At 49.9% G+C, this 7,500-nt stretch overlaps 1 protein-coding gene across 1 annotated transcript in view; it reads right to left on the bottom strand.

The window, feature by feature from the left end:
* rnpepl1 (arginyl aminopeptidase like 1) overlaps positions 1 to 7,500 on the bottom strand; it is a 35,479-nt gene that overhangs the window by 17,847 nt on the left and 10,132 nt on the right. The gene's annotated exons all lie outside the window — the stretch shown is intronic.

Below are 7,500 nucleotides of genomic sequence, written 5' to 3'. Positions count from 1 at the left end.
CCCTGGACCCTATGTTTCACCTCACACCCTCTCAGTCAGTCTGCCTTGGCCCCCTGGACCCTACCTCACACCCTCTCAGTCAGTCTGCCTTGGCCCCCCCCCTGGACCCTATGTTTCTTGGCCCCCTCACACCCTCTCAGTCAGTCTGCCTTGGCCCCCCCCCCTGTTTCACCTCACACCCTCTCAGTCAGTCTGCCTTGGCCCCCCCTGGACCCAGTAGTCTGTTTGGACCCACCTCACACCCTCTCAGACAGTCTGCCTTGGCCCCCTGCACCTCACACCCTCTCAGTCAGTCTGCCTTGGCCCCCCTGGACCCTATGTTTCACCTCACACCCTCTCAGACAGTCTGCCTTGGCCCCCCCCCTATGTTGCACCTCACACCCTCTCAGTCAGTCTGCCTTGGCCCCTGTTTCACCTCACACCCTCTCAGTCAGTCTGCCTTGGCCCCCCCTGGACCCTATGTTTCACCTCACCTCACCCTCTCAGTCAGTCTGCCTTGGCCCCCCTGGACCCTATGTTTCACCTCACACCCTCTCAGACAGTCTGCCTTGGCCCCCCCCTGGACCCAGTCAGTCTGCCTTTCACCTCACACCCTCTCAGTCAGTCTGCCTTGGCCCCCCTGGACCCTATGTTTCACCTCACACCCTCTCAGACAGTCTGCCTTGGCCCCCCTGGACCCTATGCTTCACCTCACACCCTCTCAGTCAGTCTGCCTTGGCCCCCCTGGACCCTATGTTTCACCTCACACCCCTCTCAGACAGGACCCTTGTTTCACCTCACACCCTCTCCAGTCTGCCTTGGCCCCCCCTGGACCCATGTTACATCACACCCTCTCAGTCAGTCTGCCTTGGCCCCTGGACCAATATGTTTCACATCACACCCTCTCAGTCAGTCTGCCTTGGCCCCCCTGGAAAACTGTTTTATATTAGATGTAGGTTAAAGAAGTCTTTTTTAGTTGTCTTTTAAAGTTTAAAGTTTGTGTGTGTGTGTGTGTCTGCCTTGTCTGTGTCTGTGTATGTTTCACCTGTGTGTGTGTGTGTGTGCCTTGCCCCCCTGGTGTGTGTGTGTGTGTGTGTGTGTCTGCCTTGCCCCCTGGACCCTGATGTTTCACCTCACACCCTCTCAGTCAGTCTGCCTTGGCCCCCTGGACCCAGTTTCACCTCACACCCTCTCAGTCAGTCTCCTTTCCCATGGTGAAGATGTTTCATCAGACCCTCTCAGTCAGTCTGCCTTGGCCCCCTGGACCCTACACACACACACACACATAAGTTACACACCTGGGCCCCCCAGGTACACACACACACACACCTCACACACAGTCTAAGTTACACTGGACCCTGGAGATACAGGTACACACAATCAGTCACCTTGGCCCCCTGGACCACAGGTTTCACCTCAATCAGTCTCATACAGTCTGCCTTGGTGTGTGTGTGTGTGTGTGTGTGTGTGTGTGTGTGTGCCCCCTGTGTCTCAGGTGTGTAACTTGCCTTGGTGTGTCACACCCTGTGTGTGTGTGTGTGTGTGTGTGTGTGTGTGTGTGTGTGTGTGTGTGTGTGTGTGTGAGAGACTGTATGTGACCAGACATGACTGTCTGGGTGGTTGTAAAAGATAAACTATGGACATGATAATGTCTTCGTTGTCGCTGTCATTGTTAATGTTATTTTATTTATTTTGTTGTTGCTTTTTGTTTTATGTTTATCTCTGTGAAGCACCTTGTTGTTTGTTTAAATTGTGCTATATAAATAAAGTGGATTGGATGATAATAAGATGTACAAGCACAGCACTGTAACACTCAACTACAGAAACATCCCAAACACACCTGACAGGGACTATGTTTCAGAAACATCCAAACAGTCTGACAGGGACCCCAGAAACATCCCAAAACACCCCTGACAGGGACTACAGAAACATCCCAAACACACCTGACAGGGACTAGAGAAACATCCCAAACACACCTGCCTTGCCCCAGGGACTAGAGAAACATCCCAAACACTCTCAGACAGGGACTTGGCCCCCCTGGACCCCAAACACACCTGACAGGGACTAGAGCCCCCCCCAAACACACCTGACAGGGACTAGAGAAACATCCCAAACACACCTGCCCCCCAGGGACTAGAGAAACACCCCCAAACACACCTGACAGGGACTAGAGAAACCCCCCAAACACACCTGACAGGGACCCTATGAAACACCCCAAACACACCTGACAGGGACTTGGAAACACCCCAAACACACCTGACAGGGACTCAGAAACATCCCAAACACACCTGACAGGGACTAGAGAAACATCCCAAACACACCTGACAGGGACTAGAGAAACATCCCAAACACACCTGACAGGGACTAGTCTGAAACTAGAGAAACATCCCAAACACCCCTGACAGGGACTAGAGAAACACCCCAAACACACCTGACATGGACCCCAGAAACACCCCAAACACACCTGACAGGGACTAGAGAAACATCCCAAACCCCTGACCCAGGGACTAGAGAAACATCCCAAACACACCTGACAGGGACTACAGAAACATCCCAAACACACCTGACAGGGACTAGAGAAACATCCCAAACACACCTGACAGGGACTGCCTTGAAACATCCCAAACACACCTGACAGGGACTACAGAAACATCCCAAACACACCTGACAGGGACTAGAGAAACATCCCAAACACACCTGACAGGGACTAGAGAAACATCCCAAACACACCTGACAGGGACTAGAGAAACACCCCAAACACACCTGACAGGGACTACAGAAACACCCCAAACACACCTGACAGGGACTAGAGAAACATCCCAAACACACCTGACAGGGACTAGAGAAACATCCCAAACACACCTGACAGGGACTAGAGAAACATCCCAAACACACCTGACAGGGACTAGAAACATCCCAAACACACCTGACAGGGACTAGAGAAACATCCCAAACACACCTGACAGGGACTAGAAAAATGTCCCAAACACATGACCTGTGTGAGAAACATCCAAACACACCTGACAGGTGTGAAACACCCCAAACACACCTGACAGGGACTACAGAAACATCCCAAACACACCTGACAGGGACAGAGAAACACCCCAAACACACCTGACAGGGACTAGAGAAACATCCCAAACACACCTGACAGGGACTACAGAAACATCCCAAACACACCTGACAGGGACTAGAGAAACATCCCAAACACACCTGACAGGGACTACAGAAACATCCCAAACACACCTGACAGGGACTAGAGAAACATCCCAAACACACCTGACAGGGACTAGAGAAACATCCCAAACACACCTGACAGGGACTAGAGAAACATCCCAAACACACCTGACAGGGACTAGAGAAACATCCCAAACACACCTGACAGGGACTAGAGAAACATCCCAAACACACCTGACAGGGACTAGAGAAACATCCCAAACACACCTGACAGGGACTAGAGAAACATCCCAAACACACCTGACAGGGACTAGAGAAACATCCCAAACACACCTGACAGGGACTAGAGAAACATCCCAAACACACCTGACAGGGACTACAGAAACATCCCAAACACACCTGACAGGGACTAGAGAAACATCCCAAACACACCTGACAGGGACTAGAGAAACATCCCAAACACACCTGACAGGGACTAGAGAAACATCCCAAACACACCTGACAGGGACTCCCAAAAACACCCCAAACACACCTGACAGGGACTACAGAAACATCCCAAACACACCTGACAGGGACTAGAGAAACATCCCAAACACACCTGACAGGGACTAGAGAAACATCCCAAACACACCTGACAGGGACTAGAGAAACATCCCAAACACACCTGACAGGGACTAGAGAAACATCCCAAACACACCTGACAGGGACTAGAGAAACATCCCAAACACACCTGACAGGGACTAGAGAAACATCCCAAACACACCTGACAGGGACTACAGAGAAACATCCCAAACACACCTGACAGGGACTAGAGAAACATCCCAAACACACCTGACAGGGACTAGAGAAACATCCCAAACACACCTGACAGGGACTAGAGAAACATCCCAAACACACCTGACAGGGACTAGAGAAACATCCCAAACACACCTGACAGGGACTACAGAAACATCCCAAACACACCTGACAGGGACTAGAGAAACATCCCAAACACACCTGACAGGGACTAGAGAAACATCCCAAACACACCTGACAGGGACTAGAGAAACATCCCAAACACACCTGACAGGGACTAGAGAAACATCCCAAAACACACCTGACAGGGACTAGAGAAACATCCCAAACACACCTGACAGGGACTAGAGAAACATCCCAAACACACCTGACAGGGACTAGAGAAACATCCCAAACACACCTGACAGGGACTAGAGAAACATCCCAAACACACCTGACAGGGACTAGAGAACATCCCAAACACACCTGACAGGGACTAGAGAAACATCCCAAACACACCTGACAGGGACTAGAGAAACATCCCAAACACACCTGACAGGGGACTAGAGAAACATCCCAAACACACCTGACAGGGACTAGAGAAACATCCCAAAGAGAAACATCCCAAACACACCTGACAGGGACTAGAGAAACATCCCAAACACACCTGACAGGGACTAGAGAAACATCCCAAACACACCTGACAGGGACTAGAGAAACATCCCAAACACACCTGACAGGGACTAGAGAAACACCCCAAACACACCTGACAGGGACTAGAGAAACATCCCAAACACACCTGACAGGGGGACTAGACAGGGAAACACCCCAAACACACCTGACAGGGACTAGAGAAACATCCCAAACACACCTGACAGGGACTAGAGAAACATCCCAAACACACCTGACAGGGACTAGAGAAACATCCCAAACACACCTGACAGGGACTAGAGAAACATCCCAAACACACCTGACAGGGACTAGAGAAACATCCCAAACACACCTGACAGGGGGACTAGAGAAACATCCCAAACACACCTGACAGGGACTAGAGAAACATCCCAAACACACCTGACAGGGACTAGAGAAACATCCCAAACACACCTGACAGGGACTAGAGAAACATCCCAAACACACCTGACAGGGACTAGAGAAACATCCCAAACACACCTGACAGGGACTAGAGAAACATCCCAAACACACCTGACAGGGACTAGAGAAACATCCCAAACACACCTGACAGGGACTAGAGAAACATCCCAAACACACCTGACAGGGACTACAGAAACATCCCAAACACACCTGACAGGGACTAGAGAAACATCCCAAACACACCTGACAGGGGGACTAGGGAGAAACATCCCAAACACACCTGACAGGGACTACAGAAACACCCCAAACACACCTGACAGGGACTAGAGAAACATCCCAAACACACCTGACAGGGACTACAGAAACACCCCAAACACACCTGACAGGGACTAGAGAAACATCCCAAACACACCTGACAGGGACTACAGAAACATCCCAAACACACCTGACAGGGACAGAAACATCCCAAACACACCTGACAGGGACTAGAGAAACATCCCAAACACACCTGACAGGGACTAGAGAAACATCCCAAACACACCTGACAGGGACTAGAGAAACATCCCAAACACACCTGACAGGGACTAGAGAAACATCCCAAACACACCTGACAGGGACTAGAGAAACATCCCAAACACACCTGACAGGGACTAGAGAAACATCCCAAACACACCTGACAGGGACTAGAGAAACATCCCAAACACACCTGACAGGGACTAGAGAAACATCCCAAACACACCTGACAGGGGGACTAGGGAGAAACATCCCAAACACACCTGACAGGGACTACAGAAACATCCCAAACACACCTGACAGGGACTACAGAAACATCCCAAACACACCTGACAGGGACTAGAGAAACATCCCAAACACACCTGACAGGGACTAGAGAAACATCCCAAACACACCTGACATGGACTACAGAAACATCCCAAACACACCTGACAGGGACTAGAGAAACATCCCAAACACACCTGACAGGGGGACTAGAGAAACATCCCAAACACACCTGACAGGGACTAGAGAAACATCCCAAACACACCTGACAGGGACTAGAGAAACATCCCAAACACACCTGACAGGGACTAGAGAAACATCCCAAACACACCTGACAGGGACTAGAGAAACATCCCAAACACACCTGACAGGGACTACAGAAACATCCCAAACACACCTGACAGGGACTAGAGAAACATCCCAAACACACCTGACAGGGACTAGAGAAACATCTACAGAAAAACACACCTGACAGGGACTAGAGAAACATCCCAAACACACCTGACAGGGACTAGAGAAACATCCCAAACACACCTGACAGGGACTACAGAAACATCCCAAACACACCTGACAGGGACTAGAGAAACATCCCAAACACACCTGACAGGGACTAGAGAAACATCCCAAACACACCTGACAGGGACTAGAGAAACATCCCAAACACACCTGACAGGGACTACAGAAACATCCCAAACACACCTGACAGGGACTACAGAAACATCCCAAACACACCTGACAGGGACTAGAGAAACATCCCAAACACACCTGACATGGTGACTGTAAACAAGGTTATGAAGTCTGTACGTATCGTTGAGCTGTTTTTAGGGCTGTGCTCGACTGAAGAACTTCTGAGTCGACTAACACTCATTCAGTTATACCGACTGATCGATTAGTTGATTTAATCGACAGATCTGTAAATCTGAGTCATGATAAAGCACCACTTTAATTGTTGTGTTTACCAGAGATGTGCTCGTACGTTTCTTGGAAATAAGTCATTCAGCGTGAAAACAGCATCAGACATGACTAATGGACTACAGAGATCTGAGTTTTAGTCCACTAAGAGGGAGCAGCCCTAGTGGTTTATGCTTTGCCTGCAGCAGCAGGGGCGGGCTTGTGGTTGTATTTTCATACGCTTCGTGGATCTGATTGGCCCGTCTATCACCAACATAGGTGATAGACAGATGCTTCATCCAATCAGATAACCAGTATTTTCACCCCTTCCCAAAAGTTCTCCAACGGAAAGTTCCCTGATGGATATGCCGAGAAAATGCGAAGCGATCCATCTGGCGGAGTCAGGTTAGGGGGCAGCAAAATGTGTCTCTGTTTCAGCCATCATAGGGAGCATGTAACCATGGAGACAGAGATGCTCTGTTTATCCTTCATGTGTTGAGTATTATAGATGGAAGAGCTGTAGAAGGATGTGTCCATGTGGAGCTGTCACCTCATCAGTCTCTCTTCTCATAGTATCTGGTATGTTTTCTTGTGATGCCTTTCAGATCCAAATAGTATTCAAATGTGTGTGTGTGCGCGTGTGTGAATGTGCGCATGTGTGAGTATGCGCGTACGTGTGTGTGTGTGTACGTGTGTGTGAGTGAGTGAGTGTGTATGTGTGTGTGCATGCGAGTCTCTCTGGTGTGTGTGTGTCTGTCTGTGTGCATGCGAGTCTCTGGTGTGGGCACGTCTATTTGTGCGCATCTGTGT

Source organism: Perca flavescens, chromosome 3 (genome assembly GCF_004354835.1).
Source record: "Perca flavescens isolate YP-PL-M2 chromosome 3, PFLA_1.0, whole genome shotgun sequence".
Classification (NCBI taxonomy): domain Eukaryota; kingdom Metazoa; phylum Chordata; class Actinopteri; order Perciformes; family Percidae; genus Perca; species Perca flavescens.
This window is presented reverse-complemented; position numbering and strand designations above follow the sequence as displayed.